The following is a 15,301-nucleotide window of genomic DNA, read 5'->3' as shown; positions in this document are numbered from 1 at the left end:
GTATTTTTATGCCCCGTTTTCTACTTGGCAAGCAGATGGCGGAGCCTTCGCTGAGTGCCAGGGAGAAACAGCTGGCAAATCAAAATGTGCGGGAAGTGGTGAGAAGTGCTTAGGAGCATTTGGAAGAAACAACATTTTTGAAAGAGGGGGAAAGTTCCAGCCATGCTTATTAACGTGCGGAGATGAGTCTGAGCGGGAAACTGGGATGCTAGCCATTTGTGCAGAGGCAGGGCCCTGAGCGGATCCCAGCGTGTCTGCCGAGGTAGGACGCGGCGGCTATAGTGAACATAACACAAAAGGTATTTCCAAGACAATGAGGAGGAGGAGAAGGAGGAGAGGCCAGGGACCAGGTGTGGGAGGTCCGGTGGGAAAGGAGACGAGCCAGAGGGAGGAGGAGTGGAGGGAAGAGTAGAGAGAATGGACAGCAAAGGAGAGGGCGTTTAGGAGGAGGGTTCTGGATTCCTGACACCGGACCCTCTAAGACCCTTGAACGCGCCTCAACAGCACCAGATGCGGGCTGGTTGCCAGAAAGACCAAAGCCTGGTTCGAGGGTTGGAACTTGCAGCCCCACCCTGACCTCCACGCAGCCGTGTCCTGCTGTCCTCCCACTTGGTCATATCCTCTCTTTGTCATTGCTGTGTTGCTCCCAAAAGTACACTCCCAGGGCTGATAACCTGCTTTGTCCTCTGCCTGGAACCCTCTGCCCACGGATAGATACCTGGCTCCATCCCTCCCTTCTTTCATGTCTCTACCGAAATCTCACCTGCAGAGAGGATTTTGTCGAACACAATTTCCAAAATAAACCAATCTCCTCACTCTCTGTCCAATCCACTGCTTGATTTTTTTAACAGGTCTCTCACCACTGACCTAGGATGTGGATGTTTTTACCATCTGCTTTTCCACGCAGTGGGAGTTCCACAGGACAGAGCCTCAGCCACTTCCTTCCCTCGCACACTCGCTTCGACACAGAAGTGGATGGATGAATGACCAAATGCACGAAAGGCTCGCTCAAAACCCAAATCTTCCCCAACATGTGGCCTGTTGGATTCAGTCTTTGCCATCACAGAGGACTCTGCCCTCAGACAGGCTCACACTTGGCTCAATACTCTGTGTTCTTGCAATTCTAGCAATCTTTACACAAGGGTCTCGACAATTTTATTGTGCACTGGACCCTGAAAATCATGTAGCTGGTCTTGCCTTTGAGACTGTACTGATCAACATGCGAGATGCTTTCTCTTACATCTACTGGAGGGGTTGGCTGGCTACTTCACGGGTTTCTTTCGACTTTTTAGCCGGTTCGTTTCCAGTTGTTTTGAACCTACTGTCTTCACCATGAACAGAAGATCTGGGTTAAAACGGTGGGCTGTGCCAGCTTCCTCTGAGACTGAATCCCCAGGACTCGACACAGTGGGCCCCAAAGCAGAGTGGTTAGAGCTGGTTTGCTTCACGAAACACTGGGAAACTGTTCTGATCTCATGATGAAATTCCCTCCAAGTTGTTTATTGAAAACTTTTCAACTTCATATTTCATCCCTTCCCCACCAACATAAATTCAACAACACAGAATTATTTTAATTGTTCTCACCCTCACAAGACCTTTGCTCCTAGGGCCGTAGTCGGCAAACTGCGACTCGCGAGCCATATGCGGCTCTTTGGCCCCTTGAGTGTGGCTCTTCCACAAAATACCACGGCCTGGGCGAGTCTATTTTGAAGAAGTGGCATTAGAAGAAGTTTAAAAAATTTGGCTCTCAAAAGAAGTTTCAATCGTTGTACTGTTGATATTTGGCTCTGTTGACTAATGAGTTTGCCGACGACTGTCCTAGGGCAAGTATAATACCCATGACCTCCTGGACCCTAGACACATCCATTTGCATTTATAGCATCGGTACTGATTGAACTCTACTGTCTTTTGCTTTTCTCACGCCGGATCCCTGTTGAGATTATGGATAAAACCTAAAAACGTAAAAGCCAAGAAGTCTGCCTCTGACAACCGCTGATTTATTACAGATGCAAATGGAGCCTAATAGGAAAGTTCATTACATATTAAGGTTTCAAAGAGAGAATTTTACAGGAAAATAAAGGAAAGGAGAGTAGAGGTTAAGATGTCTCTCCAGGAACGCTTATTGCATTTCTTTCCCCATAACTAAATTCATATGATTGCTCACGTTAATCTCTTACGTTTTTGGTCTGATTGTTCTTGATATTTAAGTTTTCTATCTCGACTGGATTCAAATTATATAAATCATATCTTCTTAACTGTGATGACATCTAAGTTTTCACATTTTCCTATGTGCCATTTAGAAAAATCTGTTATGCCATTTAAGTTTTCTAACTTCTTTTTATAGAATTTTGTAAAAGAAATACATATCAGTGTTTTAAATGTCTTTGTTTTGATACGTGCTTCTCATTTAGTTTCTATTTTTGCAATGTTTTGGTTAATAACTGCTTTCACTTGTTAAAGTCATTTTAGCTAGTGCTTTATTTTGTTTACTTTTCCCATGAACCAGATATATTTATACATTTTAATTTTAACATACCCACAGAGGGTATAGACATCATATGTATACAACTTGATTTTTTTCATTAAGGTAAAATTCACATAACATAAATTATTTTAAATGAAAATTCAGTGGCACTAACTACATTCACTATTTTGTGCAACCACCATCTCTGTCTAATTTCAAAACATTTCATCATCCCCAAACAAAACCCTGCATTGATGAAGTAGTCACTCACTATTCCTCTCACTCCCTAAGTCCCAGAAAACACATCTGCTTCTGCTCCTGTGCGCTAACCTAGTCTATATGCAGAATCACATGCCATGCGACCTTTTGTGTCTGGCTTCTTTCACTTAGCAGTGTTTTCAAGGCCCATCCACGTTGTAGCCTGTATCAGTGCATTCTATGGCCGAGTGATATTCCATTGTACGGGCATGCCACAACTTGTCTGTCCATTAATTCCTCGATGGACATTTGACTGGCCTCACCTTTTGGCTACGGTGAACAGCACTGCCATGAACATCCATGTGCAAGGATTTGCCGGAATATCTCATGTCAAGGCCTTTGGTTATGCACTTAGGTGTAGAATTGCTGGGTCACATGGTGATTTCCATGTTTAACTGTTGACAAAATGCCAAACCGGTTTCCACCATGAGCGAACTACTTGCTAGTCCCAGCAGCACTATGCACGGGCCTAGTTCCCCCTATGCTCACCGATGCCTGTGGTCTCCCAGGGGGTGTGGGTGTGCTGGCTTTGTGTGCCGAGCGAGGGCCAGCTGGTGCGGTGACGGGGATCTCACGGTGTGTGCCTTGCCCTGGGACGAGTGGTGTGCAGCATCCTTGCATGTGCCTGTGCGCCATGGGTAGATCTTCTTTGGAGAAATGTCCATGCGAGTCATTTCCCCATTCTTCAGTAGGAGTTTTATCCTTCTGCTGCATACTGGGTTAAAATGTCTTTAAAGGACCACTTTTTATTGAATCAGGAAATAATAAGGAGAAGGACAGGGAACAGTCTCAGAGATGTCAAAACACAGAAGCAAGGGAAGTGCCGCTTCCGGCCTGACGGGGAAGCGCAGAGCGAACCACACGTGTCTTCTATTTATAGCTGCCCGTCACTGCGGCTGCTTCCTCAGCGCTGGCAGCCCCTCATTTTAATCAATGGAATAAAACACACGCAGAACCAAACCTGCAATTTGCTGCCTCACCAAGTGTTAAAGGAAGATGCTAAATTACAATACGTGCATTCAGTCATGCTGTGCGAGGATAGAATGATAATAACGTTAAGAGATATCAAGGGTTATGTACCATTAGGAGGTATAACATGTTTAAAGTACACTGAAATATTGTTCACTTGTTTTTAAAAATGCCATCTTGTTTTACTTCCATAAATCACATAATCTCCATTGATGCATGAATAATCTTAGATGAAAATAATCGCTATTCACGAGATATAAATTTTGAATTGAATGAATCAGTAAACAAAATGTGTTGAAGGATTTTGACCAAAATGGTTCCTTAAAGAAGATATTCTATGCAACTGCGCTCGCTCTCCTTGGCCCGTTGCGCCCTCCCCGTCTTGGTTTGGGGTTAGGGGTCCCCCGCACTGAATGCGTGTGGCCCTCAGCGCACTGTGACTCAGACCTTGTTCTGACCGGTCCCTCTGTCATGTCCAGAAATTAAATAATTTTTTTCTTTAAGAAAAAATATCAGGGTGGTGACACCATGTGGCCCATGAATGCCTTCTGTCTGCCCTACAGAGCCTCCACCCCCACAGGGGACCCTCTGTCTGGCCCCTGCCCACACCTCTGCCCATCATCAGACTGTGTGCGCTGACCAGGACTGTGGGCCGCTGAGTCGTCTGTAAGTCTCCTGGTCTATCCCGGCCGGTGGCTCCTAAAAGGCACCCAATCACTTATTCAAGGAAGAGAAGAAAAATGACAATCGCAAGAGCAAGAGATCCATTCATTGACTTCCTGCTGTAACCCAGGAACCGGATTACGCAGCTTACACGGCCACTCATCAGTTACATCCTCCGTCTACCCGGGCGAGGAAACACACTCCGCGAAGTTAAATAACTGCTGTGTGATTAAAGGATTAGTAAATGTCAGAGACAGAAAACAGATCATGCAAATGTTCTTCCTCGTCTCAGGCCCCTTTACCGGGGACCATACACGAATAGGGCATGCGTGCTTAATGCTGATGTTTGAAGGTGCAATATTTTATTGAAAGCTGAGGTCAGATACCTAATTTCTGCGTTTTTACAAAAATCTTGTCTACTATAAAAATATAGAAGGCAGTTACATATTTTTAACAAATTGATTATGACTATCCTCTCGTTTCAAACACACACACGATAGAAGTTTTTAAGTGCAGTCACTGCCGTTTGTGCAGTGAGTCCTGCGTAGTCCAGTCTAAACTGCCACACATTGGCGCAGGAACACAATCCAAGCAGCAGCAGGGCCAGCTCTTCCCTGCCGGATGCCCTGGGAACTGAAACGTGCTGAGAGCATCCTGGCTCCATCGGGAGTCCCCTCCCAGCCTGAGCGTTTCCCGGCCACGGCTTCTGTTCTCACCGAGCCTGAGAACTGGTGTGACTTCCCGAGTAACAATCCCACAAGGAGTGTCTAGAAGCAACATGCCCACCACCCCAGGGATGAAGCCATGTGTGGCCCTCGGCACCCACCAGTGTCTCCTGCCCGTCTCCCCCTCCCCTGCCTCCGCTGCAAATGCAAAGCCCTGGGCTCGGCCTCCCGGGCCCGGGGCTGGGCTCCGCAGCTGCGGGGAGTGAGGGGGGGCTGTGCTTGCAGGCTGCTCCTCTCCCACCTGAGAGCACGTGGGGGCGGGGACTCTCGCAGGGGCTCCAGATTCTACTCCAGAATCTAATCCAAAGACTAAGGCAGAAACCGTCATCTTTACTCAAAGCTGCCTGATGCTGATAACCCACCGCATCCCACTCTCCAGCTGTACGTTAGAGCTGTGACACACCCACTCTGCCCGGACTGGGCCTTCACAGGTGAACGCGGCGTCCAGACCCCCCTCTCCCGAAGCTTCCTGAAGACCAGGTGGACAAGTACAGACAGTGCCGTCTGAGAGCGTGGGCACAGCCACGAAGGGCCATGGACGTGGAAAGAGGGGTTGATTTAAGCTACAAACGTGAGGGGAGAGTGCACTGAGGCTGAGGAGGAGACGTGCACAGGAAGATACAGGAGAGGGCCCTCGGCAAAGGCGGGGCAGGGGCGGGAAGAACAAGGCATGTTCAGAAGCTGCTTGCTCCCGTACAGGAGCCCAGGACGTGCCGGATCGGGGTCCAGGGGAGGTAACTGGGCAAAAGAGGGAGCGGTGTGATCAGAAAGGAACCCACCCGGATGGTCGCCCCACAGGACGCGGGAACCCCTCAGCCTGTGGACCACTCCAACGTCAACATCATCACTGCGGCGACGCCTTAGCTCACCAGTAATCAGCGACTCCCTTCAGGCTGTGTACGAGCAGAAGACAGGCTCACACACAGACCCGGCGGCACAGTGCCTTCAGCGCCATCCTGGCCCCAGTCCTCCCTGACCGCAGTCCTCCCTGACCTCAGTCCTCCCTGGCCCCAGTCCTCCCTGGCCCCAGTCCTCCCTGACCACAGTCCTCCCTGGCCCCAGTCCTCCCTGACCTCAGTCCTCCCTGACCGCAGTCCTCCCTGGCCCCAGTCCTCCCTGGCCCCAGTCCTCCCTGACCGCAGTCCTCCCTGACCGCAGTCCTCCCTGGCCCCAGTCCTCCCTGACCACAGTTCTCCCTGGCCCCAGTCCTCCCTGACCACAGTCCTCCCTGGCCCCAGTCCTCCCTGGCCCCAGTCCTCCCTGACCGCAGTCCTCCCTGGCCCCAGTCCTCCCTGGCCCCAGTCCTCCCTGGCCCCAGTCCTCCCTGGCCCCAGTCTTCCCTGGCCCTGGCCGCGCGAGGGAGGGAGGGAGTTGAACGCCTAAGGGTCAAATTCCAACCAAACGCTGAATTGAAAGAATTGATTTTTAAAGCAGATACTCTTTCCACTGAAATGATGTGGTTTTTTTCCTTCTGCGAGATGCTTCACCACAAATTTCCTTAGTAAATAAATGTTCTGAAAAATGCGGATTTTTTTCAATAGCTGGAGTTACACATATGTTGATATATATGTGATTTGATATGTATGCTATTTTGTTGTATTGACAACAAGCTTCAAAACTTCATATGTCAAATTTGCTGAAGGTGTTAACATCACAGATACTTTTACACTTAAAAATGTCGAATTTCGTGCCAAAAAAAGACCATTTGCACGAAGTTTTAATTCATTACTTTATTTTGAAGAAAAAGTGCTGCTGAAAGTGATTGTATACTTCGGGAAGCTTATGGTGAACATGCTCCATCTCAAGATACTTGTGAACGCTGGTTTAAATGCTTTGAAAGTGATTATTTCGATGTGAAAGACACAGAACGTCCAGGTCAACCGAAAAAGTTTGAAGACCAACAATTACAAGCATTATTGGATGAAGATGCATGTGAAACTCAAAAACAACTTGCAGAAAGATTACACGTTGCTCAGCAAACAATTTCCGATCGTTTACAAGCAATGGGAAATATTTTAAAGGAAGGAAAATGGGTGCCACATCAACTGAACAAAAGACAAAGGGAAAACCGAAAAGTCATCAGTAAAATGTTGCTTCAACGGCACAAAAGTCTTTTTTGCATCGAATTGTGACTGACTGGCGATGAAAAATGGATTTATTTTGAGAATCCCAAACACACAAAATCATGGGTTGATCCAGGTCAACCATCAACATCGACTGCAAGGCCAAATCGCTTCGGAAAGAAGACAATGCTCTGCGTTTGGTGGGATCAGGAAGGTGTGGTGTATTATGAGCTTCTAAAACCAGGTGAAACCATTAATACTGATCGTTACCAACAACAAATAATCAATTTGAACCACACTTTGTTTGTAAAACGACCAGAATATGCCAGAAGACACGGCAACGTAATTTTGCTTCATGATGACGCACCATCACACACTTCAAAACCCGTTAAAGACATGTTAAAAGATCTTGCCTGGGAAGTATTAACCCACCCGCTGTATTCACCAGACCTTGCTCCTTCAGATAACCACTTGTTCTGATCAGCACTTCAAAACGTATGAAGAAGTGGAAAATTGGGTCTCTGAATGGTTTGCCTCAAAACAAGAAAAGTTCTATTGGGAGGGTATCCACAAATTATCTGGAGGATGGGGAAATGCGTAGCTAGCGATGGACATTACTTTGAATAAAGCACTTTTGATGTTTCTCTTGAAATTATTGTGTTTTCTTTGATTACAAAATCTGCATTATTAACCGGTAAACCTGGTATTTCACATTGAAAACACTCACAGGGCCTTAGCTGGTTTGGCTCAGTGGATAGAGCATTGGCCTGTGGCCTGAAGCATCCCGGGTTTGATTCCAGTCAAGGGCACATAGCTTGGTTGCTGGCTCCTCCCCGGCTCGGGCCCTGGTCAGCGTGCAGTGCGTGCAGGAGGCAACCAATCTATGTGTGTCTCTCACATCTATGTTTCTCTCTGTCTTTTCCTCTCTCCTCCACTCTCTCTAAAAATCAATGGGAAAATATCCTGAGGGGAGGATGAACAAAGAAAGAGTGAGTTAATGTTTCGTTCTAGTCTGCAGGCAGGAGAGAGCCGCCGCTCCTTTTCAGAGGCAGGCAGCAGGCAGATGCTCTCCTGCTGGAGGGAGGGTCAGTCTCACCTGACTGAAGCCTTCAGCTGATTAGACAAGGCCCACCTGCATTAGGGTGGGCACCTGCTTACCTGGTGATTTCACTAAAAAACAACCCACCCTGGCCGTGTGGGTCAGTGGCTAGAGCATTATCCTGCACAAAGAAGGGTTGCAGGTTCGATCCGCAGGCCCAGTCCAGCCAGGTGTGTGCTGGAAGCAACCAATTAATGTGTCTCTCTCACATAGATGCCTCTCTCTCTCTCTCTCTCTCTCTCTCTCTCTCTCTCTTTCTAACTTGCTCTTTTTCTCTCTCTCCTGCACCCCCTCCCTTCCACTCTCTCTAAAAATCAATGGGAATAATAATAATAATAATAATAATAATAAATTAAATAAATAAAAAGCTTACAGAAAGAGGGGTTTAAAATTTTATTTTCCCACCCACCAACCCGTGAGTGGCCCCCCACTTCCACCACACACACACACACACACACACACACACACACACACACACTAAATTATGTATTGTGTATGTATTTCTGAAACTTGTTGTAAGTCCAGTGAATCTTTCTAACTTTTGACTCTTAGAATTGTCTTTTTTCCATTTAGCGTAAACCTGTCCATGTACACTCCACCTATGAGTCTATTTCTGTTTCTTGGTCAACAGGACATTTCGTGAAACTCAAATGTGAGTAGGGCCTACAAAAGCCACTTCACAAAGCTGGGCGTGTGAAGGCGTTCCTGTTCCATGAGTTGCGTCACAGTGCATTATGCTCTCTAACACACACAGGGTTTTGACCTTCAAGATTAACATGCAGAAGATATTCAATTATGATTGGAAAGCCTATGAAACACAGAAGCATTTTAGATATACTTAAAGCTGCATCGTAAATAAAGCCCGGGAAGAGAAATTTTGACTCTGAGTGAGAGAAAGTGGGGTGCCGAGCGTGTGAGAGGAAAAATGAGTGGAGGGCAAAATACAGGTTCGGGTGGAAAACCTGAACCGATGAGTAATTATTCCTCACCATGAGATGAAGGGAAAGAAAGGGCTTCCGAGTCTGTCTCAAGGCAATGAGGCTGGTTCCGAGAACTTAATTTAAGGAAACATCACTTCAATATTCTACTTAATATGCACCAATCATTGTAAAGTGATTTACATACGTTAACTCATTCAATCTTCCCAGGGCGCCCATGAAGCCGTTACTACGACTCCTTTTAAAGATCGGGGAAATGAGATAGAGAGATATGAATAATTTGACCAAGGTTACACAGCAGGTTAGCACAAGGTGTGGTCTTAAGCCCTGACGTTCCCCCTTAACAGGCCACACTTTGAATGACTGCGTTGATGAGATTGACTCTGGAGTCAGACGCTCCGGCCGGCCGTCTCCAGGGAACTAGGCAGGCTCAGGTCCCCGAGGTGAGATGGATTGTTTGTGCCCTTGACGTCCAAAGTCAGCCCTGGTTCAAGTCCCTCTGAGGTGAGACGAGCATGCTGTCACAATTAAGGAAATGGTGTGATGTACTGTCCAAAACAGGGCATTCTTTTAGAGCAATGAGGCATATTGAAAATCAAATGCGACCGAAAGGACCAAGAATGCGTCACAGTAAATCAGAATAAATGAGTCTGAAACCTTTTGCTTGTAATTCACATATTATGAAGCAAGACCCCATCCGATAAATGAGAAGTGTGGATGTCAAAAGGAATTAGAGCTAAAGAGCACACGTCTTTCTTGTGGACGTGAACTCTGTTCCCTGTCATTTATCTCCGCAGAACAGTAACCCCGCCTCCACGGGCTCCTGCCTGAGAAAAAGGGCACGTCGGCATCGAAATGCCGGGTCGGCGCACCCTGCGAGCCTTTGCCACCACCAGCCTGGCGATGTGCCTCCGACACAGCCGTCCAGGTGGTGCTGGCCAGCACAATGCCAGTCGCCTTGGGTCGACTGTCCTCCCACTCTCTCCTTTGTCCTTGGGAACAGCTCCCAGGTATTCATTCACATCTAATTTGCGTTTTTTCTCCCCCTAGAGTCACAGCGATTCTTCTTTGCCAAGGACAGTTGTGTGTGTGTTGTTTCTTTAATCATTGTAAGCTTTCCATTTTTCCCCAACAATAGCCATCAGATAATAGGAACCGGACTACTGCGAATCTGTCTTTTAAAGTCATTCACTGTATTTCACACAATAGGAAAAAAAAAAGAAAAGATCATGACAAGCTGCTATAGATTTGAGGATGATTCATAAAAAGGAGCAATTATGGAAAATTCAGAACGATTAGGCTGCCGTCAGATGTTAAGAAGGAAACAACATTGCACTCCCCTAGTTTCCTTTTTAAGATGGCCAGAAATTGATTCTGGATTGATCCCCCCGCTGATTCTTCCGCTTTCGTGTTCTTACTCGTTTGGATTCATTTTACTCAAGAGACTACATTTTAAGATTCCATGGTGAAGCTGAATTAATTCCCTAACTAGGTTCCTAAGTGCTTCTGAAGGAGGAGGCTGAAGTCCACAGGGCAGCCCGGAATCCAAGAAGGGGAGATGCACAGAGACTCCCCTCATTTGGGGCAATGCTGCCCTTGTCTCCTGAGCAGATGCAGATGATCCATGGTAAGAACAAAGGTGTCAAAGAAACAACCACCGATCGTAATTATACCTTCTGCATGGAAGTTCTTTCTCAGACGTGTTATTTTCAAATATTTTCTTCCCGTCTATACTTTTCTCTTTGTTCTCTTAACAGTGCCTTTCAGAGAAAAATATTTTTTTTTATTTTGATGGAGTCCAATTTATCAATGTTTTCTTTCCTGGACCAGGTTTTTCGTGCAGTGCTTTGAAATGCATCTGCTATGTTTTATTCTAGAAGGTTTATAGTTTTGAGCATGGAGAGTTCAAACCCATGTTTTGAAAAGACTACCCTTTATCCTCTGGATTGCTTTTGCAAATTTACCAAAGAGCAACTGGCCATGTTTGTGGTGATTGATTCCTGGAGTTTGTGCTTTTCACTGTAGCTATGACTATCCCTTCGCCGATCCCACACGATCTTGACTACCACAGCTTTATAGACAAAGCTTAAAATAAAGTAGTTTGTGATTGCTCCAAATGCATTCTTTTTCAAAAATATTTTAACCCTTTTAGTTTCTGGGTTGAGAAATACTGATTAAGAAAATATTCTATTTTCTTGTACATATATTTGATATAATTTTAACTTTTTTACGAAAAAAAATAATAACACCAGTTGCCTAGTATCATTTATTTTACTGGTAAAAGTTCACATACACTCTAATGATTTGAGATGCCACTTTTATTATGTACTAAACTTTCATATGTATGTGCATCTATTTTTGCATTTTCTATTCTATCCACTTGTCTATAAGTATCATACTGTTTTAACTAAAGAATGTTATACTAAGTTAAAATATTTGGTAACATGAGTACTCCCTTCTAGATTTTCTTTTTCCAAAAGTTTTTGCCTTTTTTTTCAAATTGTATTAGCTTCACACAAAACTTACTAGAATTTGTTAAATTCATGAACTTAGGAAAAACCAACATGGAAAATTAAAATGTCTTGCCGAAAGTGTAATTAAAATAAATGCTCTGAAAACCAAACAACAGAATTAAGTTTAAATATAAAAAAATAAATATAAGATAAGCCAATGAAACATAAGTTATAACAAATTAACTGAATAACAAAAATGCAGGTCTGAAAGTAAGTTCCTTAATTGGAGGAGAAAATGCTTTCATTAATAAAAAATAAAAAAAAAAGAAGGAACCTGGGATGTAAGGAGAAAGATGCAACCTTGGTAAGGTATTCTGATATCAAGCACTAGTAGAAATTCCATGTTTTGAGTACTTATTCCTGTAAAGCATACGTGTGTCACCACATTTTCTGGGAGAAAAGCAAAACATGCTAATCAAAGTTGTGGAAGTGGATCTCAGTAGACTTTGAAGTCGTAAGTCAGGTGAGGACTCTCTGCAATCCTCGCTGCAGGTCACGTTATTTGGTAAAGTCTGCTGAAGGACGGGAGGAAAATGGCTTCCTATTCAGTTCTGCTTCACTTGCTCAGGAAGATGCGTATTATGATATTTACAGAACGTATTTCAATATTCTCTTCATAAGGTTCAAAATATATTAGTTCAGAAAGCTATTAGCCAGTGTGTTCTGACAATGAAGAGAATCAAAACTTTAATTTCTTGAGAGCTGATTTCAAAAAACAAAAGATTAAATGCATTGACAATATTTCATTTTTTTCTTTTTTTAATTGATGCATATTGACTTCGTTGCATTTGTAATAAAAATTGATGTTTTCCATTTTGGGTGATATCTCTAACTCTACAACCAGTTGGGTTGTTTGAAAGAGGCATAAAGTCGATCGTTGTGTAAGCTTTGACTTTAGGAGTAGGTAAAACAAATGTCTCATCGATGATTCCACTGACTCCTTTATTATTCAATAAATGAGATTTTCCGGGCTTTGGCATTTGCAAACCTCTGTCAGTCTTCAGGACAGGTCATGAGATCTGCCCACTTTGCTCAAAACACTCACACATTTTGCATGTTGTTCTTTAGGAGTTTCCAAATAGCAGTGTTCCAGAATTTGTATCTCCAAATGTTTACACATAGCTGATGGCTTTATCTCCATTACCTCATTCATTAAATATGAATTTCAAATAATTTGCGTCTTATTACCTGGGTTTTTATTTCTTTGCACTGTAACTTTTATAACAGTAACATATATTTAGCTAATCATGAATCTGCCTCACCCATGTCTATAGAAAGACGTAGTACTTACTATATTTATTTCAAGAAGTAATACTGGCAACAAAATCTTCTCTTTGGGTATTTAAAGCAACCAATATCCAAACACAAATTTGTGTAGGGTTCAACAGAAAGAGGAGGGAAGGTAGAAAGAGAGGAGGGAAAGGAGCGAGGAGGCTGCCTTTCCCTTTTTTATTTCCCCCTAAGAAATACCTGGAACTACAAAACTCCCTTTACTATTTTTTGTAGTTGTAAGGCTTTTACATTTTATCGGAAGTGGTAAAATATTAGTTCTAAGTACATTAAGAAGGTTAACATATAGCAATCACTACCAAAACGACTGAAACAATAATACCAAGAAATACATTCTCTTGGTAATCAACGGAATAAGTAAACACAAAATGAGCAAAGATATAGAAGACCTGAAATTCTCTCAAATGCACGTGCAACATCATGAAGACAGACCATATAATGACTCATAAATCAAACCTGAAATGTTTAAAAGCATGGAAACCATATAAAATGAGTTCTCTGACCATAATGAAATTAATAGACACACATATGTTGTCAATAGATATTTGACAAATGTTGAGAGAAAATAGGTTCTTTTCTGTGGGTTTTTTAAATATATTTTTATTTATTTTAGAGAGAGAAAGAAGGAGAGGGCGAGAGAGAAAAACATCCATGTGAGAGCAGAACACCGACGGCTGCCTCCAGCACGGGTCCCAGCTCACAAAGTTCTCTGGCCACACCCTGTTGCGTGTGCACATTCACCTCCCTTCCTGGCTTCATTTCTTCGGGAAAGGATTTCAATGCCATGATTGTATGAATATGCATGAGCATTTCTGTGACTCATGAAACCCCGCTGTAACTCATTTTAGTCTGTTTTCCCCAACTCCTCACAGCTGGCCTGCTGGCTGCCTCCCACCAACGCACCCGGCTGTCTGAGGCAGCCTAGACCTGCGAACGCCCCAAGTTCAGATCCGTGCCGGGCCCAGCAGCCTCCTCGGAGCGTGCTCAGACAGGCTTTTGTTTCAAGGCAAGAGAGTGTAGGCAAGTGTTTGGGTTCGAACAGCCTTCCCAGGGAGCAGAGCAGTGAGCATCTATGCTGCAGCGGAGAAATCCTCCCACTGCCCCACCACCTTCGCCACTTTCCTATCGACTTCCTTTCCTTTCCCATCATTTTCTTTCCCATCACAGAGCTATCAGCTCTATTATTGCTTCTCGCCTCTGCCAACATTTTAGTTATCCACTCCTTCTAGAAGAATTCATCTTTTTCCTTGTGTGTATTTCTTTATCCTTGATTCATCTTCTCTCTCTCCCTCTCACTCTCTCTCTCTTTCTGCCCCCCCCCCCACACACACACACCCACCCCCGATCAGCTCTGGAATGATGAGGTCTTGACCTCCTGGACATTCTACAACAAACAACAGGACTCAATTAAACTTGTCAACCAAAGTGGCCTTATCAGCTTCGTAATATCTCCGGGTTTTGTTTATTATTGTCCATCCCCTTGAAAAATCAAGCACGTGTTTACTTTGATTGAATTCCATTTGGAGCTGCAGAATTTAAACAGCAACTTAGAATTCTGTGAGTCTGAGTGCCTCATTTTTACAAAATTTATGAAAAGTTTCCCAGAAAGGTTAATACACATTATTCCTCACGGTGATAGGGCCACTGCTAAAAGCCTACTGACCCCGAACCCTGCTGACCTTCTCCTCAGCCCTATTCTACTACAATCAAATGTGCGGGGTTTTCTGGGGTGGAAGGAAGGGGGAGGGGCCTCTGAGGGTTGACTGATGAAGCTCATGTGAACTGGCCAACCGGATGGAGGTGAACATTTCAGCCTACTTTAACTCTCCGGGAAGCAACAGTCGGGGCATCTCCACGTCAATGTCACTGAAGAGCTGCAAGTGCAAGTGACCCCGTTCCTGCAGTTGTCTCCAGAATCATCCTTAAACCAATGCGCTCCGTCTACTCAGCCCGACTCACTAATTTGCTAACCTTTCTCTAGCAACTGGTAGATGGACCGCTGCCAACATATCAACAGTAAACTTCTCTTTGTGTCTTCCCACAGTCGCAGCATTTGGCATGGAAGTTAATTGGAGGAGAGATCGTTATTTTATGCATTTTGGGGGTAGAAACAATAAAAGGCCAGTGAATGGTTTTACACAAAGGCTCGCTACCGTGTTCTGAAAGTGGTGTTTACCCGGCTGCAGATGGCTTGAAATGACAGGCTTTTTGTGTACCGTTTGAAATGATGATGACAAGGAGACCAGAGTTATTTCTGGATTAAAACACTTGCAAGCATCAGCGAGGGAGGAGTTTGAACCTTCAGCATATCGACGTTAA

Source organism: Cnephaeus nilssonii, assembly GCF_951640355.1.
Source record: "Cnephaeus nilssonii genome assembly, chromosome: 12".
NCBI classification, from domain to species: domain Eukaryota; kingdom Metazoa; phylum Chordata; class Mammalia; order Chiroptera; family Vespertilionidae; genus Cnephaeus; species Cnephaeus nilssonii.
Note: the sequence above shows the minus strand (reverse complement) of the source record.